This window comes from Adiantum capillus-veneris, chromosome 18 (assembly GCF_014529385.1).
Source record: "Adiantum capillus-veneris isolate H3 chromosome 18, ASM1452938v2, whole genome shotgun sequence".
Classification (NCBI taxonomy): domain Eukaryota; kingdom Viridiplantae; phylum Streptophyta; class Polypodiopsida; order Polypodiales; family Pteridaceae; genus Adiantum; species Adiantum capillus-veneris.
The window spans coordinates 10528858-10556069 of NC_140948.1; positions in this window are offsets into that span (position 1 = coordinate 10528858).

A 27212-nucleotide genomic window follows, 5' to 3' on the forward strand; every position below is an offset into this window, starting at 1 on the left:
CTCAACATAAGGTGTAGCATGCACTAGTGCTTGTTCATCTATAAATCCTTTTGAATGCATGTACTTTACAGGCGCTACATTATGTCCACAAAATGGAGGTTGTTGACCCAACACTGATTGTGGTCTTTCCATACCCATCGATGGTTTTTGTGTTAGGGCCATATTAGGCTAATATCTGCACATGGGTTGTCCTTGTGGTCTCATAGGTGCATATTGAACATTTCTATCATACGTGGGTTGGTAATAGAACTCATTGGTCTCATGGTTTGTCCATTTACCCTATATAGAACACTATTTTTGCGGCCTAATTGGTTGTCCCTGTTGAGATATTCCTTGCCTAGGCCCTCTCATAGGAGATCCTTGCAAATTATTCATCATTTTGTTCATCCTTTTGAGCATGTCTTCTATGGCTGTAAGTGGTGCTACAACAGCTATCCCACTTGTGCTAGTTTTATGGATGCTCTTTTCTCACTGTGAGTATCCTTAGGGACATCTCCTTTATTGAAAATATCACAATTGTCTCCCAAGTCAATAGCATTTGATACACACTCTTCTAGGGTCGTATGCTTCTTGCTATATAGTATAGCATGAAGTTCCTTAGGGACATCTCCTTCATTGAAAATATCACAATTGTCTCCCAATTCAATAGCATTTGATACACACTCTTCTAAGGTCGTATGCTTCTTGCTATATAGTATAGCATGAAGCTCCTTATCGAGCAATTCTTCTAAAAAAAATGACACTAATATTTTTTCTGATGGTATTTTTAATTATGGGCATCTTGTAATGTATTGCTTCATCCTAGTTGCACAACCCTAACAGACTCACTTTGTTTATGGTTGAAGCTATAGATTTGAGATACCGTGTTATGTTTGATCCTAGTTTTGGAACATGCAACTACAAATCCCTGAGCTAATGTATTTAAATCCATGATTTCCCTTGGTGGAATGTTTTGGAACCATGTCAAAGCTTTTCCTTCTAAAGTCATTCCAAATTCCTCAAATTGAGTGTGGAAATCAAACATGCATTTTGCTCTTAGCACTTGATTGAAGCTATCTAAGTGGTCATATGGATCCTCATATCCATTGTATTTTTTGACCCATTTTTGAAAATCAGATGGTCTGACACGTCTGTTCGGCTCAGCTCAAACTCTTATAGCAGTTGGTTCTATCTAGAGTCCTTCAAACCAATCTGCTGAAAATAGTGACTCATGTAGCCCTGCACTGGCTCTAATGTCACTCGTTTTTCTCTGTGATGAGGTAGGTTCAGGTTTTTTAACATTGCTCCCAAAATATTTATTGCGGAGTTCCTCTCCTAGAAGAGGATCAGGTCCTTGCCCCAATATCCAATCTCTTATAGAGTATCCTTGGTATCTGGTCTCTTCTACCTTCTTAGGACTCACCATAACAAAGTTATTGTTATAACAATCCCTAGATAGTTAAGATGGTAGATTTGTTGGACCCTTGTCCTTGATCTTGAAGAAATAGATGATCTTCATGGGTGTTAACTTCCCTAGCTTGGCATGAGAGATCCATAAGAGATCCCATAAAAGATCCTTGACATTCCTATCCTCCCAGCAATAGACTCCAATCCTAGGATTATCAGTGCTAAGCCGTTTCAAAGGTTTTAGATCAACTTGATCGTATCCCTTGAACTCGAAAGTCGATGGACCTTCTTTTGCTTCCATATCCAAAATTATGGTATTCACTTATGACCCCCATTTGTCTATCACATCAGGATTTTCAACTTTTACATATTGAGTCCCATTTTTATCCATATACTTTTTTCCTTGTTTGTTTGCTCTTATTTCCTCTTCAAACTCTATGTCATGGTGGTCATCAATGTGAATGACATACTCTTCATTAGGATCCAGTTAAAACTGAGCTCCATGGACGTTAGTCTTATAAAAGGTGAGTATGTGCTTATACCACATTGTCGTTCTAGTTCTTGACTGAGTCGAATAGGTAGACATTTCAAATGTTGAGTCATAATAAGTCTCTGGGACATCTTCAAAGATAGTGCCCAATTGATCACCTTGATTCACACTCTCTTCGGTGTGGATACCCTACTAGTGGTCTCTCCAAGTATGCCTTGATTTGCTAGTGTACTACTAGATCTAAGGTTTATATAGACTTGTTAAGCTGTGGATAGAGTACTTACCAGCGGAATGGATTGTTATCCGTTTTTCCACTTGACTTGAATTCCACTCCTATCAAGCTCCCAATTCTTTGCCTGCAACATGGTTCATGTGTCCGTTTTAACCAAGTTAGTTGTTTTCTCTCAAAGATTGTACAATTTTTTCTATCTATTGTGATTGGTTTGTGTATATCACTTCAATCTGAGCTAAGTGAGTCAGCAAAAGGACTTCCACATTCTACCCTTGCAAAGAGCTAAAGGACTAATCTGCAACTTGAAAACTGAGTTAAAATGTATAATTTGGATCTGATGGAACCCAAACTTGACCAGTGACCTTGTATTATGTTTCTCTAACATTGTACAATCTCAAAAGTCCAAAATCTTGTATCTGTGGCTTAAAAGTAAATAATTAAATTATTTACTTTTCTTAGTTTTCTCCCTTTTTAGGTTTGTTTTTCCACATAAACACCTTGTTGTAGTATCTGGACAAGATTCATCGAGTTTCAACGAGATTTGTCCAAGTTATCAGCTGTTCAGTGTCCACAGACTCAGTTTTTAAGAATCTGAATTAAGTCTCTTTTTGTGATGCAAATTTCACCAAATTTGATATGAGTATTCTAGTTGATAAGCTTGACCCTGTGGTATACTCAATTTTGTAAAAACTCTCAAATCTGGGACATATGTAAATAATCACGATTATTTACTTTTGGGTTTTTTTTTCATTTTTTTTTCCAGGATGGTGATACAAAAATTTTCACAAAGTTAAGCTCCCTAGAAAATTTTCACAAAGTTTGGATAAACCCTACTCAATTTTGTCACAAGAGTCTAGTGTCCGCATATTTTCTTTACAAAATTGGCGACAATTTTCACTTTAAAGATCCAAATTTCACCAAATTTGATATGAGTGTTCAGTACAACATGACAGAACCTATAGTATGCTTGGTTGGCCAAAACTGCTTGAAAATTGGACAAAAGTAAATAACTGTGATTATTTACAATAGTCAAATTTTAGCTTTTTTTTTTATCATTTGAGTATACACACATGTTAAACACTTTAAACTAAGCAAATGTAAACTTATATTATTTATATGTTAAACACTTTAAACTAAGTAGATATAGTTTCATTTTTTTCCAAGTTTTTGGTCTGTTTTGTGATCCAAACTCTATGAACCTTGATAAAAGATGTTTATAAACGTGCATAGAGCCTCTGGTATCAACCTTGATCAATTTGAGCCAAATGTAAATAATCACACGATTATTTACTTTTGGCCTAAAATGAACAATTTTTGTAAATTTTTCAATAGTCAATCTTTTTCTGACATATTTTAAGCTAGAGAGTCAAGTCAAAAATTAATTTGGCCTAAATTCTTAAGAAAATATAAATAATCTGAGTTTTTGTCAACTCTTGAAAATGTACCTCAAATGCATCCTTATGCTTACATATTGGTTCATACAACTTTTATGAGCATAATCTCCATCCGGTGGTTGGCAGTTTTTTGATGTTGTTTCAATCCATAGACCGGAAATTTTGTATCTTCACATAAACAACTCACAGATGATTCTTTTGGAGTGAGCAATGATTTGAGATTGCACCTTGGATTCTACTTAACCTACTCCTAGGTTCTGCTACAATTGGGTTGTGGAAAGTGTCCACAAACACTTATTTTCTTATTTTTATGGTTTCCTAAGCATTGATCTTAAGACTTGTCTTGTCCATCAAATCATTTCCAAAATCCCAACCTAATCCTACAATCCTACAAGGTACATAGCACGTACAATCTATTCCCATGCTACCTCTACGCATCAAAAGACAACACTCTTAAGCTATATGATTTTAAAGAGAAAGTTTCTAGGTGATCCTAGACAAAGTTAGAGGAAAACTACACTAGCCGCTCTTGTTTTTCCTAGTTTAGGTCTACTTGTCCCCGGCAGCGGCGCCAAATGTGGATGCGTTTCCTAACCTCACTCTTATCTTTGCAGACATAGCGAGAACCATGAACATAATTGTCGATCCATGGGATGAAGCTGACTTGACTAGTGCATGGAGGCTATAAGAGGGTTGCAATCTATTGGAAAACAACAGACAACTCGCATCTAATACAAGCTACACTCAAATGACCTAAGTCATCAAAAGCTAGTCGTTAATTGACAAGCAAACCATGATAGTTACAGCATCAAAAGACATCCAAATGCTCTGAAACTTCTAGGACAAGTATATAAGACCTAAGAATGCATGCTTATGGTCTCAAATCTCACTTTTAATGAGTGGCAAAAAATGAGATTATTAACAGTAGTGAGATTTTGACCTAGTTGTTCTTAACCCCGAATGCATCTAAATGCTTAGCAATGATACCACAATACCCCACCTATACTTACTTTGTGATTTCCTAGATTAAATTCTTGCATATGATGAAATTACACCATGGGTCGGTGACGTCAAATGCTATGATTTATCATAATATGTTTATGTCAATGCGTATGTCTCTTACCAGTGATTGCAACGCAACAGACAGTAGTGCAATGTGACAACCAACAAAGGAGATAGAATCAAGAGAAGGAGAGAGGAGAGCATTGTAATCTCATGCTGTGTATTTCTTATACAAAAACTTAATAATAACTTTACAAAATTTGTAACATTTAATGGTCTAGTAACTTGTGTGTAGCGGAAAATAGCATGAACATAGTTAGCATTTCATTAGAATAGCTTCCTAATGAGAATAACAAGAGTGCTTGGGTGAAGAGAGCAACAAAAATCATAACACCTAGTTAGATAGCATGAACAATACTTCAAAAGAGAGAGAAATTAAGCAATTGACAACAGTTTAGGACCGGATTTTCATGGATCCGGTCCCCCCTCCAAAAGGCTTTGTATTATGGATTCTCCCATCAAGAGAGACATTTTACAATACAATTCTTTGTGTTCCTTCAATACTAGCTAGTGCAATGAAGATGGAAACTTCATGCACTAAGCAAACACTTATCAAACACAACATCAATTCCCTCATGGTCTCAGACTCAAGACCTCACACACCTTCGAAGATGGTGAGAGCTAGCGGGGTATGAGAGTAAATTGAGAGGAAGAAGGAGTATTCATACGAGAAAGATGTACATCTCCTCACATAATCATTCATAATAGCATAGCTTAGCTTAGTAATTAGCATGGTAGAGGAGATGAGCATGTATTGAAGCTTGGCTCTTGGTTGGATTTGCATCACAAGCCAAGAGTTGTTGGTGTAGCATCCCTTCTCACAAGCTTGCAATAGGTGGTAAGCTTTCCATTAGAGCTTGAGAAGAGGAGAGAGAGTCTTATTTGCTTCACACATGAGATTTTTTAAGCGTGTGAGTGATAATGCCTTGCAAAAATCATCCCCCTCTCTCTCTTGGTTGACCCCCCTTGCTAAATGCTCATGCTACAGCCCTATTGGACCTCCCCAAGCCTAGCCAATGGAAATTAAGCAGCATAAATGATAGCCTTATGACATGTGTGCCCCTTTACCCTTTTGTGAGAGCTTTAGGTAATTAACAAATGAAACTAAAACTCATTGGACCCCTTTTCCTCCTGGCCAATAGGAATCAGGCAAGCCATTGGGTTGTTGAATGCTCATTGATCCCCTTGGGAGACTGGCCAATAGTCTTCTAGAGAGCTCAATTCTTATTGGTTCTTTTATTAAGTGTTTTTAAATTAATTAAAGTAGATTTACTCTAGCCTAATTCTCATTGGTCCACCTCCATGGCCATCCAATAGGATTTGAGTACACCTTGTGGGCATCTGGCCTAGGGAGCTGACATGTGTCCCTCTTTCCCCTTGTGTACAAATGAAGCTTGTTAGTGTGTCTGGATGTTTCTCTCTCATTCCCTACTTCTTGGGCTCGCCCCCCCTCCTATGTAGGGCTTGACAAAGACTTTTTGGGACACACTCAAAGCATCCAATTCCCCTAATGTTTGACCTTTGCACACAACCTTTGAATTTTGGAACCTTAGCATTTTGGAAGTCTTAATGGGCTGAACCTCAGGGTCTTTTGATCCCATTGTTGCACGTAGATCTTTTGCAAATGGCCCCCCGTTTGGATCCCTATTTTCCCTCCTTTGGATCCCTACTGTGGCCGGTTTGCTAGCTTAACCAATATTCTAGATTTTTCTCCCCTGGCACTTCCCCATATTCAAAATGATTAGTTTAACATGAGAAAATAATTTAGGAGAATTAGATATTGATTATTATGACATTACCTCTCTCTTCGAATCATAGTCTTCCTCGCCTATGGGGTAGAGAAGATAAAGCATATTCATTAGTCTTTTTTGTAGCGGGTAGAGGATCCCTATGTTACCCTACAACATTGTTCCAGAATGGATGACTAGTTGGCGCTTGAGACCCTAAGCTGCCGCAGCACATTAGTTTTATCAGTCTTCCATAGTAGAGTGACAAGCTCTACTCGGTGTTTGGGAGACATCGTCTCCGCAAACTTGATCAAAGCATGCATACTACTTCATTTTTGTGCACAATAAAGAAAAAGAGTCTTATAAGACAAAAACTTTGTTCATTTTAAGCATTTGTACATTTGCTTACTCTAAGGAAGCATTGTAAGCATTGACAAGGTTTAAATTATCCTTTAATTGTATGCCTTGCATCCATCTAGCATCTTCAAAAGGATAATTCTTAAACTTAATAAGATATCATTGGATAGTCTTACCGCCTCTTAGTACCTTGTCTTCATGTCGGAGAATGGACTTTGGCTACAGTACCTCTTCTTGGTCCTCGATCTCCGGTGGGTCTTCAATAGTTGGTTCTTGAGGTGGCTCTCCTTTGTAAGGATTTAATAGGCTCACATGGAAAGCATTGTGTGTGAGCCAATGACTGGGAAACTTGAGCTGATAGGCCATCTCATTGATTGGCCTAAGAATTTGGAAGGGACCATAGTAGCTTTTTGCTAACTTAGCATAGTACTTTTGGTGTCCCGTAGGATTCTTGCCCGTCGTGTGCCTTAATCGAGCCTTGGGAAATTTGAGTAAGACCCAATAATTTTCTTTAAAGGCTTGGGCTCTTTTGTGCTTGTTAGTAGCAGCCTTTTGCCTTTGTTGTGAGATAGAGATAGCATCCTTAATCTTTTGGAAAGATTCTTGTAGGTCTCGGCTATACTCATCTGCCTGCAAAGATCTTCCCGTGTACCTTAAGTAGCAAGGGACTTTTTGATCTTCCCTTAATTACCTCAAAAGGTGCTTTTCCCGTGGAAGTATGTACAGTGTTATTGTAGGCATACTCCACTAAGGGTAAGTACTTCTCCCATTGGGATATTTGATCTACTTCCTTTACATAGGCTTTTAGTAGATCAAGAACTGTTAGGTTAGCTATTTCACTTTTGCCATCTATTTGCGAGTGATAGGCCGAAGAGAAGTTTAGCCTTGTTCCTAAATTCTCAAAGAGACCCTTTCAAAAATTGCTGGTCATTCTAGGATCTCTATCCCACACTATGGACATTGACAAGCCATGGTACTTGAAGATTTGTGAAATGAAGAGGGTTGCCGTTTGATGGGCTTTGATAATCTGTTTGACAGGTATAAAATGAGCTTGTTTACTGAACCTGTCTACTATCGTCCATATTCCTGTATTCCCATGGGTAGACTTAGGCAATTCAAAGATAAAATCCATGGATATGCTCTCACATGGTGAATTAGGGATTGGCAAAGGTTGAAGCAATCCAGGTTGCTTCCCTCTATCAAACTTTGTCTTTTGGCATACCACACATCTAGACACATACTCTTGTATGTTTTCTTTCATGGTAGGCCAGTAGAAATATGTTTCAATCCCCTTTAGGGTAGAATGAATCCCTCTATGCCCTGCATGAGAAGGAGCATGAGATTCATACATTACTTTCTCACGTAGTGAGCTAGTAACGCATAGTCTATTTCCCTAGAGAAGATAACCATCTTGTAAAGTAAATGGTTCCTCTTTCTTCCCTGGTGCAAGGGCTGAAATCACATCTCTAAAATTGGGATCAATAGCATACTCATCTATCAGAGAAGATAGATCATTGTGAGTTGCTATGGAAACCGCATTCACTATCTGCCGTCTTGAGAGTGCATCGGCTACTTGATTAGGTTTTCCAGCAATGTGAGCAATATGAAAATGAAATTGCGGAAGAAAGTTTGCCCACCTCATTTGTTTGTCTGAGAGCTTGGTCTACATCATGAAGTACTTAAGACTTTGGTGATCCGTTCCAGAATGAAAGGAGTCCCCAATAAATAGTGCTTCCATGAGTCTAAGGCATGTAGAACTACAAGGAGTTCCTTTTCATATATGCCTAGAGCATGTTCAACAGGGTCGAGCCTTTGACTTTCATAGCCTATAGCGTGCCCTTCTTGAAGCAAAACAGCTCCAAGGCAATCACCACAATCATCACATTGGACCTCAAATGGCTTTGAGAGATCCAGTAGTGTAAGCACAGGTTGAGGGATAAGATTTTCGAAAGCATTGTTCTCCTTGGCAGACCATGTGTACCTAACGTTTTTCTTTGTTAGGTCATGTAATGGTCCTGCTATTAGTGAGAACTTTTCTATGAAGCGTCTATAGTATGCGCACATACCTATAAAGCTTCTTAACGCATGAAGATTCCTTGGTTTATGACATCCATTTATTACCTCTAGCTTTGATGGATCCATTTGGATGCCATCTTGAGAGATAATGTGATCGGGAGGTGTTGCTTGTGTTCGTCTAATGAATTAGAGTAGATGATTATATCACAAAGAACACTCCATCAAAGGTTCGGTGAGGCCTGAATAGCTTCTCTATCAAGTGGTTGAATGTGGGTGGTGCATTGGTCAAGCCAAAAGGCATGACAATGTGTTCGTAAAGACCAAACGTAGTGCAAAATGCGGTCTTTACAATGTCTTGATCAACTATTCTTATTTGATGATAACCACTTTTTAGGTCAATCCTACCAAAGTAGGTGGACCCTTGTAGCTTATCAAATAGGTCTTCTACTCGTGGAACAGGAAACCTATTTTTGATGTGATCCTATTTAGTGCCCTATAGTTGACACACATACGATATTTGCCGTCTTTCTTTTGCACTAGTAGCACAAGAGAACAAAATGGAGATGATCTAGGCCTAACCATACCCTTCTCAACTAGCTCATGCACTTGCCACATAATCTCCTCTTGTTGAGCTTGAGAAACTCTATAAGGAGGTTTGTTAGGCGATGAACTTCCTGGAAGAAGTTCAATTGCATGGTCATCATTATGTTGTTTAGGAGGTAGCTCACAAGGGATGTCGTCTTTCACAATAAAGACATCGTCAAACCCCTTGAGAAAATTGGATAACTCTAATTCCTTTTGATTGTGTATATTTTCTTTTGATAAAACATTAGGTTCATTTTGAGAATCTTTAACAAGAATCATGTACACGGAAATAGAACTCTTTATTGACTTGTTGAAAGCTTGTGTATGTACACTGGGTATAGTGTTACCCATTTCCTTAGCATCTATATACATATCTTTTTTCCTGAACTTAAAAAGATTCTCCTTTCAGGGAATTTAACATTGGCATCCATGCGATCAAACCATGGTGACCCTAGGATTACATCCTCATGCTTGAGAGGGGAGATAAAGAAGTCCTCTTTGTCCACATAGCTTTGGACATGGAGCCTCAATTTCCTGATTAAGGGAGTGACTGAAGCTTCTTGCCCCTTGAAAGCATCGTCTGCAGGTAGGACATCTCCCATCTCGTAGGCTTGTATGACTAGCTTGCTGGCCAACTTTGAAATTATGAGTAGAACCAGGGTCAAAGATAATAAAAGCATCATGTTCTCTTACCTTTTCCCAAGCATGGCATAGAGGAGATCCTTTCAGGTGAATTTCCTCCTCTTGGATTTTGACCAAGGTAGCTCTGGGAGGTTCATGGCGTGTGTTCTTTTGGGGACAAGCGCAGTACACATGCCCTTGCTCGCCGCACTTGAAACAACGGTTATCCTTGCGACAAGCTCTTTAGGAAAGAGTTTATTTTTTCCTTTATAAACTCCCTTCTCTTTATCTTTGTTGGGGTTGCCCTTAGGAGACTTTCGGACATTGTCCTTCCCGTTAGGCTCATTGGAACCCTTGTTTTCCGTGGGCTTAGAATTTCTTTTAGCCCCCATTTAGAAATTGATTCAAGAGGCCACCATAGTATGGTGTATAACCGCCAATATGGTGCGTGGCCTTTGGGAGTTGACATACTCTGCCATTTCTTACGTTAAGGCCGCACAAAATTGTTGCTTTTGCTCTCCAAAATCCAACTTTTTGAAGACAGTGACTTTGAGTTGTAGGTCCCAAAAATTGTCTACATATTTGTGAATGGATTTGTAAGGAGAGAGCTTTAAGCTTTGCCATTCGGTGAGTACTTTTTCTTTGGCATCGGTGGCCAAAAACTGCTTCATAATGGAAGATCTTAAAGCTTTCCATGTTTGTGGAGCTTCACCGTTGGCTCGTAGGCTAGACCACCATTGTCTGGCAGACTTTTGAAAGTGCATAGCTACATGGTGTAGCTTAGAGGACTCTGTGAAGCCCTCATCTCCAAACACCGCATTGAATTGTTGGATAAAGGCCAAGACTTTGTCCGTGGCACCAAAAGTGCCATCATAGGTAAGGAAAGAGATGCTCTTTCCTCCCTCTTTGAATTTCTTGAGCTTGGATGACCTCTTCCACGCGGCATAGAAATTCCTATGGCCTCTTATTTTTTATGGTTCAAAGGCTGCACCATCACTTTCTTCAGAAGGTGAAGAATTTGAGGAAGATGGGGAAGAGGGTGACCTCTTTCTTGCCTTGACCTTTGTTGTCTTCACCATCACTTTCATAAGAGGAAGAGGATGAAGAAGATGGAGAAGAGGGTGTCCTCTTTCTCGCCTTTTTCTTCTCTTGCTTTTTGTCATCCCTCTTTGAAGTATGGTGTGGAGAAGTATGTGATGGTCTTCTCAGTTTTGGAGGAGATGGAGAGCGTTTAGCCTGCCGTCTTTGTGTAGACATCTCCGTTGAGGTGGTGGAAGACCTTTCTCGTTCCTTTGATGGAGGCTCTTGAGTTCTCCTTTGAGAAGGAGATGTGTGTGAGTGCGCGGATGTGGTGCGTGTGTGCAAGCAGTGCAAAGGAGAAAGAGAGAGAGAGAGAGAGAGAGAGAGAGAGAGAGAGAGAGAGAGAGAGAGAGAGAGAGAGAGAGAGAGAGCACGACATAGGATGTGGGGTGGAGCTCCCAAATCTCACTCTGTGAGCACCATGTGAGAGTGTGTGAGTGAGAGCTCCTTATTTGTATGTATAAAGAATAAGGAGATAAATGTGGGCAATCGGACACTGGCCGGCGGACATGGGCAAAGCACGGTGAGACACACCACCTTTACCTAACATTCTCCCACTAAAGGTTGTGTGCCGATAAGTGGCAAGAAGACTAGCCTACAACTAGTATATAAAAGAAATGAGAGAAGACGACTCTCAACCTATGCCCACTGGCTCACTCCATACATGCTCTAGTGTACATGCAACATGCATACAACTAGGGCTAGAGCTACGATGACAATTATGATGCAGGTATTGAGTGATGACATGCATGGCTTCACAATGCACAATGCCAGTGTCAGTCATCGCACGACTGACAACTCCCACTGCAAATGCACCAACCGCATAAGCAAGATCAGGTCTCGAAACCAAAAGGCTAGACATGAGAGACCCAAAAGCCGATGAAACATGCACTATGTGTGCCAACCTATCCCTGTCAGCAACCTCAGTGTCATATGCATCCTCATCAGGAACGACCTAACTATGCATCACCATGTCAGCATCCTCTGGAAAAGGAATATTTGCTGAGAATGATTGCAAAACCAAAAAATCAGCACCACTACAATCACACGCAGCTGTCTGAAGGACACTGTTGCCCTCAAACGTATTAGACGCATCATAGAACAATGCATCGATCTTTGGCTCAATTGATGTCACCTCAACTGATGACTAACAAAGCTGTGCATTCCCAGAGATACCACAATCTGCGTGAACATCACCACAAGGCAAATGCACAACCTGCTCTCCATGCAGCACATTCGCAAAAGAGACACTCCTCGTTTCTCGCTCCAAACATGGCTGCAAATACATAGAGACTACACTGCCTTGTGTGTCAGAAATATGCAAAGGGTATACTAGACCACTCCTAGCACCTCTGGCTATCACCAGTGATCCCCTATGCATCTGAAATGACTGCTCTCCAAGTAGTACACAATATCCACTACTCTCCAAGTGACGCACTGAAATGAGACTCTGACTGAGTCCTGGTACATAATATACATCTTGTAGCAGAAGCAATGCACCGCTAGGTAAAGACATGCATACATCTCCAGCACCCTCTATGTCATATGCTGAACCATCAACAAACTGCACACAACCAAGTCTCCCACTAGAGAAAGAGAAAAACAAATCACGACGTGGTGTCACGTGAAAAACTGCATGCTCATCTAGTAGAAAAGGCGTAGACAAGGTGGTATCCCAAGACCTAAAATAGACTGAAGGCAACCTAGACTCAAAAGTGAAATGCTCATCACATGCATACTCTCTAGCATCTGTCCTCATAGTAGCACCATGCATCTGCCTCTTCCGCTGCCTCATACGCCTGAAGCAACATTGCCTAATATGCCCCTTGTGGCCACAATACCAACATGTCAGTAGCCGTGAACAAAAATCACCTCATGGCTATGCCAAACAATGGCAAACAATGCTCGAGATCACAAAACTCTCCCACCTGAGAGCAAACCACTATCTCAAGCAGACAAAGTGAGCAAACTATTAATCTCACAAGTCTCTACAATAGGCAAACAAATTTGACAAAATTTTGGCAGAGTCTCCCTTGTAACTGGAGCAAAAAATCAACAGTAAACCACAAATGGAGACAACACAAAATGCCCAAATGGCCAAATCCAGGAATGTAGTCGTCCGAAATCACCTCACAAAAGTCATACAAAGAGCAAGCACGCTCTAGTCGAAGTACCAGTCACAACGGAATATTGACAAAACCTATCAACCTATTTGCATAAAGAAGCGTTAATGGATGCGCATAAACAAGTGCTCAACTGTGATCATCAACCATGGATCCAAAATACTTAGCTATGTTGGCTCCACATCTCCACATCTGTTCCCACATAGAACACGCATCAACACAAAACCATGTGCCGAGAAACTGCATACGGATGTGTCTTAGTCCAAGAACCACATCCCAAATAAACACTTGTATACACAATTCCAAGTTAAATCAGCACCCAATGGACTCCACAATGTGACGTACATATTCACAGACGCAATCTACACAATGATTTGCAGTATACAAGCCCTTAACTATCAAATCTTTTGTGTCTTAAAAAGAACGTAGGTTGCTGTAGAAAATTCAGAGATCAGAATTTAAAAATTTTGATATCACCATTGCGTCCGGAACGTCGACAAACCTTGGGGTAGACCCCTAGGTCATATAGATCTGAGTCCGAGTGTGCAAGATATGCCAAAAACACTGTTTTTGACCCAAAAACTCAGCAGAAACTTGTTGCTGCTACAAAAATTTAAGAGGTCAAAATCAGCTCAAATGGACATACCATTGCGTACGGACCGTGCCAAAACCCCAGGTTACACCCTAACCTTGCATAAATCATATTCCGTATGCAAAAGTGTTCCTTCAATACTAGCTAGTGCAATGAAGATGGAAACTTCATGCACTAAGCAAAACACTTATCAAGCACAACATCAATTCCCTCACGATCTCAAACTCAAGACCTCATACACCTTCGAAGATGGTGAGAGATAGCAGGGTATGAGACTAGATTGAGAGGAAGAAGGAGTATTCTTACGAGAAAGATATACATCTCCTCATATAATCACTCATAATAGCATAGTTTGTAACCTACCATCTGATATGAACATGGATTTACAATTCTTGTATGGGGATTGCGGATCGGAAGCTTCAGGAATATCATTAAAAACATTACATTCTTACTTGGGAGATAACGAAGATGAATACATTGTTTGCAAGACCACTCAAGTAGAAAGAGCCAAAAAAACCCTAGAAGTAGACAACATTCATTCAATCATGTCTACACCCATCCAATGCACTCTTACTTTGGGAGAACTGTTGAAACTCATGCCATACTTGTGGAATGATTTACAAAAAACCCTAGGGGAAGGTGGGGATAACGGGGTTAATCTCTAAGAATTTGGAAAAATTGAAAAATGAAATGAAAAACAAAGAGATTCGATCAGTTCCTATGAACAAGGTCGGAGAATATTATGAAGGGGAAGAAGGAAACACCACCCTCCTAGTGAAATATAATGACATTGAAACCATGGCAATACTGGATATGGAGCTGGCATAGCCATAGCCACTAAAGCAATATGGGAATCCTGGGGATAGCCAGCCATTAGACAAACGTGAATGAAATTACAGTTGGCTGATGGACACATTGAGAGACCACTAGGGCTACTTGAAAAAGTGATAGTCAACTCCTGTGGAATTGAATATCAACACACTTTTGCCATAGTAGACTTTGGGAAAAAACTCAACTATGAAATCATATTGGGAAGACCTTTCATACACAGGTACAACTTATCCAAGATTGGGGAAACAACTATCTGTACTTGAAGCAGGTGGGATCTATAACAAGAGTCAATCTAAAAGATCACACTTATAGAGATGTCTTGAAAACACCCATCCAAGAGTTTGATCCAATCTCTTTGGCTGAAACTAAACTCCCTCCTGGTTAAACAAAGACACTCCTATTTGGATGTGCGGAGCTTCAGAAAATGGAAGCTTAAGACGAGAGGAATGTATCCTAGAAAGGGATTGTACAGACAAAGCCTACATACCTGAACCCTTTCCAGAGCATACATTCGAACCATTCGAGTGGACTCAAATTTTAGTGACAATGGACGTATGTGTGAATACGTCTATGCCTACTCAATTTTGCAATGAGGATGGCTACGACATAATTCCCATCCAAATGATGTCAGTCCTTAACAGTGAAAACAAGGATGAGGAACCCAAGGACCTGATGAAAGCTCTACAAGTCTTTTTTAACCTCTATTACGATGCAATTGATGAGTTAGATGAACACTCAGCTACCTTAGAAGATTCGGGGTTAGAAAAAGAGCATACGAGAGCTCAATTAGTCTTAAAGGGAGGGGATGAAAAGTTTTTTGACTTTCCAAACTAGAAATCAAAAAGACAAAAATGGTAGAGACAAAAGAGAGACATCAATATTGTGAAAACACGACCTATGCCATCAGTCTCCAGTAAAACACAATTTCTGATGCAAATAGATGCTAATGATTGTGTCAAGGACAAAATAACTGGAAGATATCCTTCAAACAGAAACTCAGAAATGTCTCAGAAATCGAGAAAAGCAAGGAAGGGTACTCAAGAAAAATCTCAGGATAAAAAACCACTCATGACCAGAGTCGAGCAGAAAAAGAAATATCAAGAGTTGAAAAAAGCTCTAAAGGAGATATACACAACCGAAATGGAAACCACGGAAGAGGATGGTAAGGATGTAATGCATGTTCCATCCCATTACAAAAAGTATACTCTCCAAGATCGGAAAATCATAATTGAACAACCTATTAGGGAACTACAAAAACAAGGTGAATCTTATGAAGGGCTTGAAAATGCTAAAAGGGTAGACTTGGATGAACCAGGAGAAGAGCCTAGACCTGCTTACATTGCAAATGACCTAACAGAAGAAGAAGAAAAGCTTTTGTTGAGCTTGTTAAAGGAATATCGGGATATCTTTGCTTGGTCTTACAAGGATCTCAAGGATTTTGATCCAGAAATCTGTCAACATACTATACTCATGAGAGATGATGCGAAACCAAGTAGACAGAGACCATACACTTATAAAAAAACATTTGCCAGGAAGATCAAAGAAGAGATTGAAAAACTAAAGGAAGCTAAATTCATTTACGAAATTGAACACACAGATTGGGTGTCTCCAATTGTGGCAGTACCTAAGAAGAATGGAAAATTATGAGTGTGTGTTAATCTCAAAAAGGTGAATGCAGCTACTGTTAGAGACAACTTTCCTCTTTTGATAACTGAGCATGTGTTAGAACGAGTGGCAAGAAAAGAAGCTTACAGCTTCTTAGACGGCTTTTTGCGATACAATCAACTTTTGGTTGACCCAAAAGATCAGCATAAAATTGCTTTTGCAATAGAATGGGGTATATTTGCCTATCGGGTTATGCCGTTTGGGTTAACTAATGCTCCAGTCACATTTCAGAGATTGATGAACCATGCTTTCAAAGAGTATCTTCGGAAATTCTTAGAAGTATACATGGATGATCTATGTGTACATTTGTCAATCCGGTCTAATCATTTTGAACACCTCAAAAAGGTATTCGAGAAATGTAGACTTTATAGGATTTTCTTAAATCCTGAAAAGTTCACATTCATGGGAAGACAAGGGCAAATTCTTGGACATATAGTGTCTAAAAATGGCATAGCTACTGATATTGAGAAGATTCATGTCATTGTTGATTTTCTTAGACCAACAACAATCAAGGGGTACAAGCCTTCATGGGACATTGTGGATATTACCGACGGCTCATCTACATGTATGCTATAATTGCAAAACCCATGTATAGCTTGATTACGCACTTTGAATGGACCAAGGCATGTGAAGATTCCTTCATGAAGCTAAAGCAAGCTCTCACCTCAGCTCCAATATTGAAAGCACCAGATTGGGATAATGTATTCCACGTACATGGAGATGCTTCAAACTTTGCTATTGGTTGTATACTAGCCCAACCAGGAGATGGGAAAATTGACTTTCCTATTTCTTATGCTAGCCGATAATTGAACATGGCAGAAAAGAATTACACCACCACCGAAAGAGAAGGACTAGGAATGATCTATGCCGTTAAAAAGTATAGACATTACCTATTAGCCAACAAGTTTGAGTTATTTGTGGACCACCAAGCTTTGTTATATTTGGTCATCAACAAGCCATGAAACACATGGCGAATTGTGAGATGGTTCATCATTCTTCTCGAATTTGATTTCACTATGGTTGTAAAAAAAAGGCACTACACATCAACAAGAAGATTATTTGTTAAGGATTGTTTCAAGGGAATCACCTAAAGGGGTAGACGATGATCTACCAGATTCCTATTTATTCTCCGTGGAAATGATATCTAGATGGTAGGAAAACATTGTGTCATTGATGACAATAGCTCAAGTGGATTCACAAATACCACTTCCTATCACAATTGATTTAATCGAGCAGTCGGCTATTTATCAATTACTAGCTGGAAGGCTATATAAAAGAAATTGAGATGGGATATTGATTTTATGCATTAACCCTTAAGAAAAAGAATAATACCTAAGTCAAGAACATGTTACCATAGTAGGAATTCACTTTGCGGAAGACCAAACTATGCAACAAACCTTGAGACTTGGAGTATTTTGGCCGACTATGAGGAGAGATATTAGATCTTTCATAAAAGGTTTCCCTCAATGTCAAAAACAACCACCTAATCATCAAGTACATTGTTTCAAATGTCACTTGTTCCTAAGTGGAGTAATTATCTGGTTACTTATTTATCGAGCCAAACATTTCCTGAGGATATGAGTAAACTCCGTCAAAGAGCAATTGAAACTGAAGCAAGAGACTATGATCTTATTGGGAACCAATTGTATCGGAGAGGTAAATATCAATATTTGCGTCTTTGTGCAAATGAAAATGAGTATATTCCGATTATAGAACAAGCACATGCTGGATTAGCTAGAGGTCACTTTTCTAGTGAGACCACCACAAGAGCAATCTTGATGGTAGGCATATGGTGGCCAACACTTTTTGCAGATGCCAAAGAATATGTTTGAAGGTGTGATGCTTTTCAACGAGCAAAAATGCCAACACGAGTAGACAGCATGCCCTTAAGACCAATAATGGGGGCTAGAGCCTTTGCAAAATAGGGTATAGATTTTGTTGGACCGATACAACCACCTGCTTATAGAACCCAAGCTCAATATATCATTGTAGCTACGGACTATTTGACCAAGTGGTCCGAGGCTAAAGCGACTCAAAAGAATGATGCCAGAACCACTGCTGCATTCTTATATGAGTATGTATTCATGAGATATGGACTGCCAATAGAGATTGTCAGTGATCGGGGAACTCATTTCCTCAATAGAGTATTTGCTTAATGAGTTTATGGTCATCCATAACAAATCAGCTCCCTATCACTCACAAGCAAACGGACAAGTTGAGCATACGAATAAAATTCTTAGCTCGGCACTGACCAAAGTGGTTAGTTCAGGAAGGACAGACTGGGAAATGAATCTCCATGCTACTCTATGGGCTTATCGAGTTTCATTCAAAACAGCTCTAAATGCTATACCCTTCAACCTTGTTTATGGTCTTGATGCCATACTGCCAATAGAATTTCTATTGTCGACATTAAGGGTAGCACAGAATCTTGAGTGGACAAGACATGAATTGTCAAAAAGACTTGAAGATTTGGAAAAGCTAGACGAGCAAAGGCTAACTACTGTAGCTCATATCTATGCACAAAAGCGGAAACAAAAATAGTTTTTTGATTCCCACTTAATCACAAAAAAATTCAAGAAAGGGGACTTAGTTATAGTCTATTCCCTTAAGCAACACATTCTTAAATTTAAGAAAAGGGAACGGACCATTTATCATTGAAGATGTATCTCCAAGTGAAGCAGTAAAATTATCCACCCTAGATGGTGAACCAATGGCTAATTGGATTAGTGTATGTTGTTTAAAGAAATACAATTTTCCACTAACCAATGAATTGCTAGAGAGAATGCATGCAGCCAAACAAAGGAAGATCAAGCAACAGTAGGTTATTGATGAATCCCAAGAGGAAGCTAGACTCCGGGTACTTAAGCGTAAAAATGCTCTCAAGAATCAACAAATACCGATTCCCATCAACACTTTGGAACTAGATGATCGACAATGGGAATTCCCTAAAGACGCAGTTTCAACAGATGACGACTGGTTAGATGGAATGGATCTGCACATCAAAGTATAGCTCAACAATCATAGCACCAATGCTTTGGTAGACACAGGAGCTAGAGTGAATGCAGTCAGTTATTCCACATACAAAAAGGCAACAAGTCAAGCATTGACAGCAGGAATAGCGACAATCAAAGGATGCAACAAGAATCCAACTCCAACATTGGGAGTAGTCAACTTGAGCGTGGTAGTACATGGATGTTCATGTCCACATCAGTTTGTATGCTTACCAGATGAACACATGAATGAGACGATGATTCTTGGAATTCCCTAGATATGTACATACAAAGCAGTTCCAGATTGGGATACGAATTAGCTAAAGTTATTACCTAAAGGATGGCAACTCATTGTTCCAATTGCACCAAGCAAGGAAGAATGGAAAAGAAGCAATCAGCAGACCAATCCACGAAGCAAATCTTCTCCATTCCCTCAACAATCAAATGCTACATGTAGCATGCAAGGAGTCAGGTAGATTTGGGTACCAAAATCACAGCTTAAGGATAAACCAATTCAGATCTGGATGCCTAAAACCTCACCGAAGAAACAAAAGAAGATTCCATGGAGTCGAACACAGAATAAAGTATCTCCGAGCAAGGAGCCTAACATGAAATGGGTTTGGAAGAAAAAAGAGCACTTATCTTCTCCACAAACTGCGAAACCAATCAAGTAGTGGCGAGTTAAGTCTCAACAGAATCCGCCACACCATGCAGCACCAAGCCGACCGAATTACCAATGGAGAGAAAAAAGTTCCACAATAGTCTAAAGTGCTACCAACAGCTCAAGCAATCAGAGTGCTAAAGCATCCTGATGGTACAATCAAACAGAGAGCACAAACGCTACAAGATTTGCTCTTTGGAAGACATCAGCAGCAAACCTCGACATCGGAAACCCTTGAGTTAAATACTCAAGACCCAGCTCTTGCACAACATATTGGTTTGCATTGATCTTAATATCATGGTAGAGCCAATCACGGCTATGCATAGACACAATTGTTCAACCCATGCACACAGTCGTTCCGGAGTACTCCACCTAGGAGGGGTGGAAGGGCATTAATTACTAAGTAATTAAGGGCAATGTTTGAAGAGCGAGGAAAACGTTCCACGTTAACGTGTGATTTTTTGCAAAATTACCTAATAATGCCCTTATAATTCATCAACAAGGGAAAATTCATTGATAATATCTTCCCGATGAGTGTAAATAGTGTATATACTATCAGAAAATCATTAAAAAATAGTCCTTTTTTGAGTATTTTTTATCATTTTTGTTGATAAGGACGCATGAAAATGGAGAAATCCAACAAAAAACAATAAAGCAGTGTTTTTCAAGGGATTTTCTTAATTATTGGATTTTTACTTTACTTTTTTAGAGCATTTTGCTATTTTTTTTTTTTTTCAAATAAACAAGTCAAAATTAATAATAAATAGAAGGGAATCTGAAATGGAAAAATTGAAGACACGATGGTGATCAGAAGGACAAGGCGCACAAGCACAAAAATTTTCAATGAAATCAGAAGACAAAAGCGGGAAGCTTAAATTAGGCGGCCATGCTTACTTTTGCAAAATTCTTGCAGAATGAGCTACAGGAATCCGATCAGAGAAATTTTTGAGTCTAATATAGATTTCATGGCCTAGTAGGACTAACGAGAGAATCTGGGGAAATTTGGTTTGGGAAGTCCAGGTATAGATATCCATGGTAGGCTAAAACCACCTCATTTCCACTTGGAGCCTTTGTAGAGAGAGATTTCGGCCTCTTTCGCACGACATTTTCGGAGCCCACAGTTGACCTTTTTCAGCACCGTCTCACACGAGATATGAGGGGTAAATTCTTTACTCGATAGTTATCCATTTTGTACGGCCGGTAGCTAGTCTAAAGCCTTAGAAAAAACCCTAGAAACCAAGCAGTGCATGAAGACCTACGACCTAAAACTGACCATAGCGGCCTGCCAACTTGACCAAATCGGATGGGATTTGAACCATAGCATGCACTAATATAATATAACCTTTCTATAGCATCAGATGACCATTCGGCTAGGGTCAAGGGGATCCCCAATAGAAAAGTTAGGTTTTTGGCAAATGCCAGAATTTCAACCTGACTCCACAGATGGCGTGCTAATGAGGTTCATATACAATGTATATGATTGGTTTGGTGAAATCCATCAAGCAAGTCCCTCGAAAAGTAGAAAACAGCTCGAAGGTTAAAAAGCATCAAATTCGACATATGAGGCCAAACTGACTCCAAATGAGCTAGAATTGGACATGTAGCTTCACGACTATGTTACGGACAAATCCAAAGCCTCAAAGTTGATCAACCAACCCAACAGACAGAGTAATCATAAAAAATGGTGATTTCAGAGTCGATAGAGCACAAAGTGATGTCAGCATGACCAAAATTGACCAAATTCAATTTAGGACTTGTATTAGGTGTATGAAACATGTCTAGGTCAAAATTTGTGAGTTTTACAAAGTTTTTGTCACTGAAGTTAATAATTGCGATTATTTACTTTTGCATCATTTTTGCTTGGAAATTATCAAATCACCTCACCTATCATGTGTACACACCTATTACATACCAAAAATCAAGTATGAGCCAAAATGACCACCCATTACTTGTAAAATTGCCAAAAAACGCAAAGAAGTCTTTGCAAGACAAAATTTGGGTTATGAACAACTTTTCTTGATCCAAATCACCTCATATCTCATACGCAAGGTCTATGCCATGCCAAGAACCGATATGTACCAAAAAATGTCAATTTTGGAAGAAAAGTTAATAATTGTGATTATTTACTTTTTGGCTAAAATTGAGGAATTTTGATATTTGGCCATCATACATCCAAAGTACATCTTGTGATTATCCCACTAGCCAACTTTGAATCAATTTGGATTTCAAAATCTCAAATTTCCTTTATATCTACTGTTTCAGAGACCTAAAGCCAAAATCTGGTACCATTTTCAACTTGTATATCCAAATGAGTCCATATTTCACTCAGAGCATGTATTTGGCATATACTTCAAGCCTATAAATCCAAGTTTGCAAAAGTTGAAAATTTTTCTCAGCTGTAAATAATCATGATTATTTACTTTGGTTGCAAATTTTTGTTTTGACCATACAGTTTTGTTCCTTGCATGATTTTATGCATCTTTGCTTGTTCAAAAATTGAATTGAAGCAATTTGGACCAAATTATCAGCATTTTCAGTTTAAAGGGACATTCTAGAGAAAAATCCGACAAATTTGCTAACTTTGCACTCTATTCATTGAATAGGAGCAATGCAAGCAGCGGAGAAGGCCAAGAAGAAGCTAAACCAAAAAGAGAAACTACAAGAACTGTCTGCATAAAACATAGTATTAATGCTACAATGAACACCACTAAAAACTCAGTTCCATATTCACATCTTGCACAACATAGTGTTCTCCCATGCATTTCTTCCGGTGGCATGATAGGGCCACATAGCACGGCCTTGCATAGACATAATGTTACCACCCATGCACATTGCACAAGATTTCATCCGAGATGACTCAAAATAGAAAGGGGAGAGTAGTAGCCTATGGCTACTACAAGATGAAGAGAATTCATGTGTATAATGTACAAAGTGCGATTTTTGCTTACAGTTTTTACTTTTTAATTGGTTTTATTTCTTATAAAGCATATCAATGAGCCATACTAACCGAAATTTGACAGACATGGTGCCTAGAGTCAGAGCATGTATACATGAGTGTGAGGAATAATTTTGGCTATTTTTGGTCGAATAATAATATATTCTAACAATTTTCTTTAATATTTAGCTAATAAGGATAAAATAATAATAAAATCACCCAAAAGAGCCGAAATCAAGTTTTAAAAGCAAACACTCAATCAGTAAAGGAAAAGCTTCAAGCATAGTGAGTATGAAAAGATTGATCAAATTTACAAATTCAAGGGCAAACAGCGACAAGATATCCAAATCAAGAGCCGTTTGAGCCACAGATGATATGACATGAGCAATCTAAGAAAAAAGGGTAAGAGTACACTTGGGGTTCTTAGTAAGTCAAATACTTGTACCCAAGGTAGGTCAATTTAGGCCTCATTTGTGTGTGTATGTGTGTGTGTGTGTGTGTGTGTGTGTGTGTGTGTGTGTGTGTGTGTGTGTGTGTGTGTGTGTGTGTGTGTGTGTGTGTGTGTGTGTGAGAGAGAGAGAGAGAGAGAGAGAGAGAGAGAGAGAGAGCTAGATCATTTAGTGACCTACTTACTCTAAGTTTCCATATGTTTTGTATAACACAAAAAACAATAAAATGATCACTACAATCAAAATCCAAGGCCAATTTCCACAAGTTTCCAAGGCTTGATAGGAAGATCAAAAGTGATTCAAACTCAAAAAAAGTTGGGTAAAATAGTCAACAAGACGTGTACTTCAAGACCATATTCTTAGTTTTCAGATTGGTGAGGGAACATGGATTGCAATCTATATCCCTCAACACCCAAACTTTAAAATATTTATGTAGGAAATTCCCCATGACCATGCAACTTTTATGCAACAAAAAATAATAAGAAAAGTTGTTCAAGAATGGATCGCGACGATCCATGCCTACAATTGCTCAAAATTTGGTCAAATCTTGCAAGCAGCTAGAGTACATCTTGGAGAGGCTTCTCCTAAAATTTGGTGGAATTGGATATCTTTTGACCTAGAAACCCCAAATTTTCCATAGCTCAGAGTTCAAATGGTCATTTGAACCAAGAGGAAGAAAAAATATTGAAAAAGCCAAAATGTTGATAACCCCCAATGGCTGTAGAAACATGCCAAGAATCTACCTACAAATCCTATGCAACTTGGCTTTAGAACATGGATTGTGATCCCTTCCCAAATGCCATTTTATCTTTAGAGTTGATCCACAGCTAGCTTAGTGTACCTATAGGCCAGGGACATCAAGGGTGTCAAATAAATCTACAAGTTTGGCTAACATTCAAGGAACTATACCTTCAGAGTATCCAAGCAATACAAATTTGGGTTTTTGAGAAACCAATGTGATTAGAACTGTGGAAATTTTCATATGATTTAAGGAACCAAAATGTATCCTAGAAAATGCTTGACATGAACATAAAACTTGGCATCATTGGTAGAAGGTACAATCAAAGTCAGATTGTGGTGAGACTTGTCTGATAGGTAGATTCACAAGTGTTCTTCATCAAGAAGGCATCAAATCATAGAATACTAACACCTACTAACCACACAATTGCAACAAAGAAGACTTCAAAAATCACTTTTAGTCAAAGTTGGGAAAGTATATCCATAAGCCAAAAACTTTTGCCAACTTAGTGAATTTTGATCACAATTTAAAAAGGTTTCATCAATGTGCTAGGATTAGCTATTAGGACACACACCCCAAATCTTAGCCCATTCTGTGTGATGAAACATGATGTCCCTCTCCCAACATTTTGGACCAGCACCTAGCCATACTGACCCACATGCTATTTATAGCCCAATCGCAAATTTTTGTGTCATTTGGATACTAAAATCCTTGTGAAAATCTTAAAATTGTCCAAGTCTATGGAATAAGTGTGGAAATTAACTTAGTATGCAAATGAGAGATTCAAACCAAAAATGTTTTCTATCATAGCATCTACTAATCATGATGAACCTAATGGTACCAAGAAAACTCAAATTGAATTCCAAACATGGATTGCAATCCATGTATCCCTAGATTATAATTGACCTAAACAAGTCTTCCCTAGTGCTTATAGTTATCTTAAACACACTGTGGTGAAATTTGGTCAAATTTGGATCACATTTTCTCCTCAAGACGTGTGTCAACGGAGTGGGGAGATGCTCCTTATGAGGTGGCAGATATTTCATCCAATGAAAGGAGCACATTAAAGAAGAAGATCTAGAGAAGATACCAACCAACATATTCATTGGAAAGTTCTAGGCGGCTGATGAAATGAAGGTCAAGGATATCATATTCCTATGGGCTCTACACCAAAATTCGGAAGAACTAGATGGTGCTAGAAGTCTACAAATGGACAACTTCTTCTACTTGCCCCCATGGGGCACCGACTTCGAAGAGCACATGAGCTTATGTCCACTATACAGTACATGGTGATGCAACTCTTATGGACAAAGATGGAGCTATAGTGCAAGTGAATATTATGAGAAAAATAATCTACCAAGCACTTCACTTACCTATCGACCACCACAACCTATTGTTAAAGACAAAAGCCATAGATAATAATAAGCATTTATCATGTATCAAGGCCACAAACTTTCTTAAAAATATCTAATCTATATCAAAACGGAGCTTCCATTGTGGATAATTTCACAGCATCTCAAAGTACAGAATCCACCAAGATATACAAAGTGTTGGCAGGCCACCGCAATCGGATGGAGTAGCCTAGCGAGAACTCAAGCCAACATTAAATATGTCAATCCAAGGACATAGTTGACCCAACTGGTGCATGGAAATTTCAAATGAAATGTCCTAACAACAATGCATTGAGGACAAAGGAGTCACTCTCATGTCAAGAAGTAACTAAGGGGAAAATGCCCAAGTCTCCCTTGCGGTCTATCTCTCACTCTAATGGTCGTTACGGTGGCAAATGAACTCCCGTGACATGAAATATGAGATAAGGGTTCTCTAGGACATTGGCAATAGGTTCCACCAACAAAACCTGCAAAAGTCACCGTCATGTAGGTGAGCAACCATGACCGTTTCCAGCTCTTACCTTCACCAAAAATGACGAATGAGGGGTCATTTGACTTCTTCTAAGTCCTACTTACCTCTATCCATGCTTAGTTTCACTTCAAACACCATTAACAACTGACAAAAAGATAAAAAATACACAAGGCAACCTAGAGCTAAAATCGCTCTTTGCATTGCACACACACACACACGCGCGCATGCACGTGCGCACGTGCATGCGCATGCACATGCACACACACACACACACTCACTCAAACACAACACACTAGCATTAGGAAGAGAATGGGGTCTATGAGGACCTCTTTATTTGGCAGTTTAAGGAAGTCAAACCTTTAGTATTAAGAAAGTAATCACAAGACAACTTTTGAATTCAAACAAGCAAAACCGCTAGTTTATTTGAATTCAAAGTTTCCCCCCAAAATGGAATTTAAAATCTAGTGGGTAAAACAATATCATGTAGCATATCTATGGAAAGAGCTTGACTCATAGATTACAAATATATGATCTCCATTCAAATCAGAGATCATATGTGGGAGTTATGGAAGGTTGAAAATCATAAAATTTTCCACCTCCTTTTTTGGGGAAAAAGTGCATCCTTTGATCACTCTTACACTTCTCTTACACACCCACCATTCTTGCACACATGGCGTACACCTATTTGTCAAAATGGTAATCACCTCTATAAGCTCATGGAAAATAAAGAGGCCCTCATACACCCCATGCTCTTCCTAATGACATGTAGACAGTGCTAAGAGTGAGAGGAAGCAACACAAGTAGTTTCAATAGAAATTATTTGTTAGGAAATACCACGTAGCTAAATAGATATTTGAGTAGATTACTTAATGGAGAGAGATAGATTTCACACACAAGACATTTTAGAGTAGAGAGAGAGAGAGAGAGAGAGAGAGAGAGAGAGAGAGTACACACGATATGTGTTGTTCACCCAATGTGGGCTACGTCCATGGGAAAGCAGCCACAATGGCTTTAGTATTTCAAAACAAGAAGTAGTTTACAAAGGGATTATACCCTTAATGGAGCTCCCGCCTTGCTTCACTCTCACCACCTCACACTCACCTTGTTGCATCAACTTCACACTATGAAATGTGTGTAGAAATGGCCTCCTTTTATAGGCCAAAAGGGTTTCCCTCTCTCATGAGAGGCAGCCATGTGTAGCCACCCTTGTGTGAATAAGTCCAAATCGGACCCTCCAATCTGCCCATGTGTGGCCGCCCTTGTGTAGACAAATCCGCTTTTGAATTTGGCCACCGGCCATTGACTTCCGACCACCGGCCACGGGCCATTGACTACCAGCCACCGACCAATCGACCGGTCGTTTTCCGACCACTTTCCGGCCACCGTCCGACCATAGTATTCCAGTGAAGGAAAA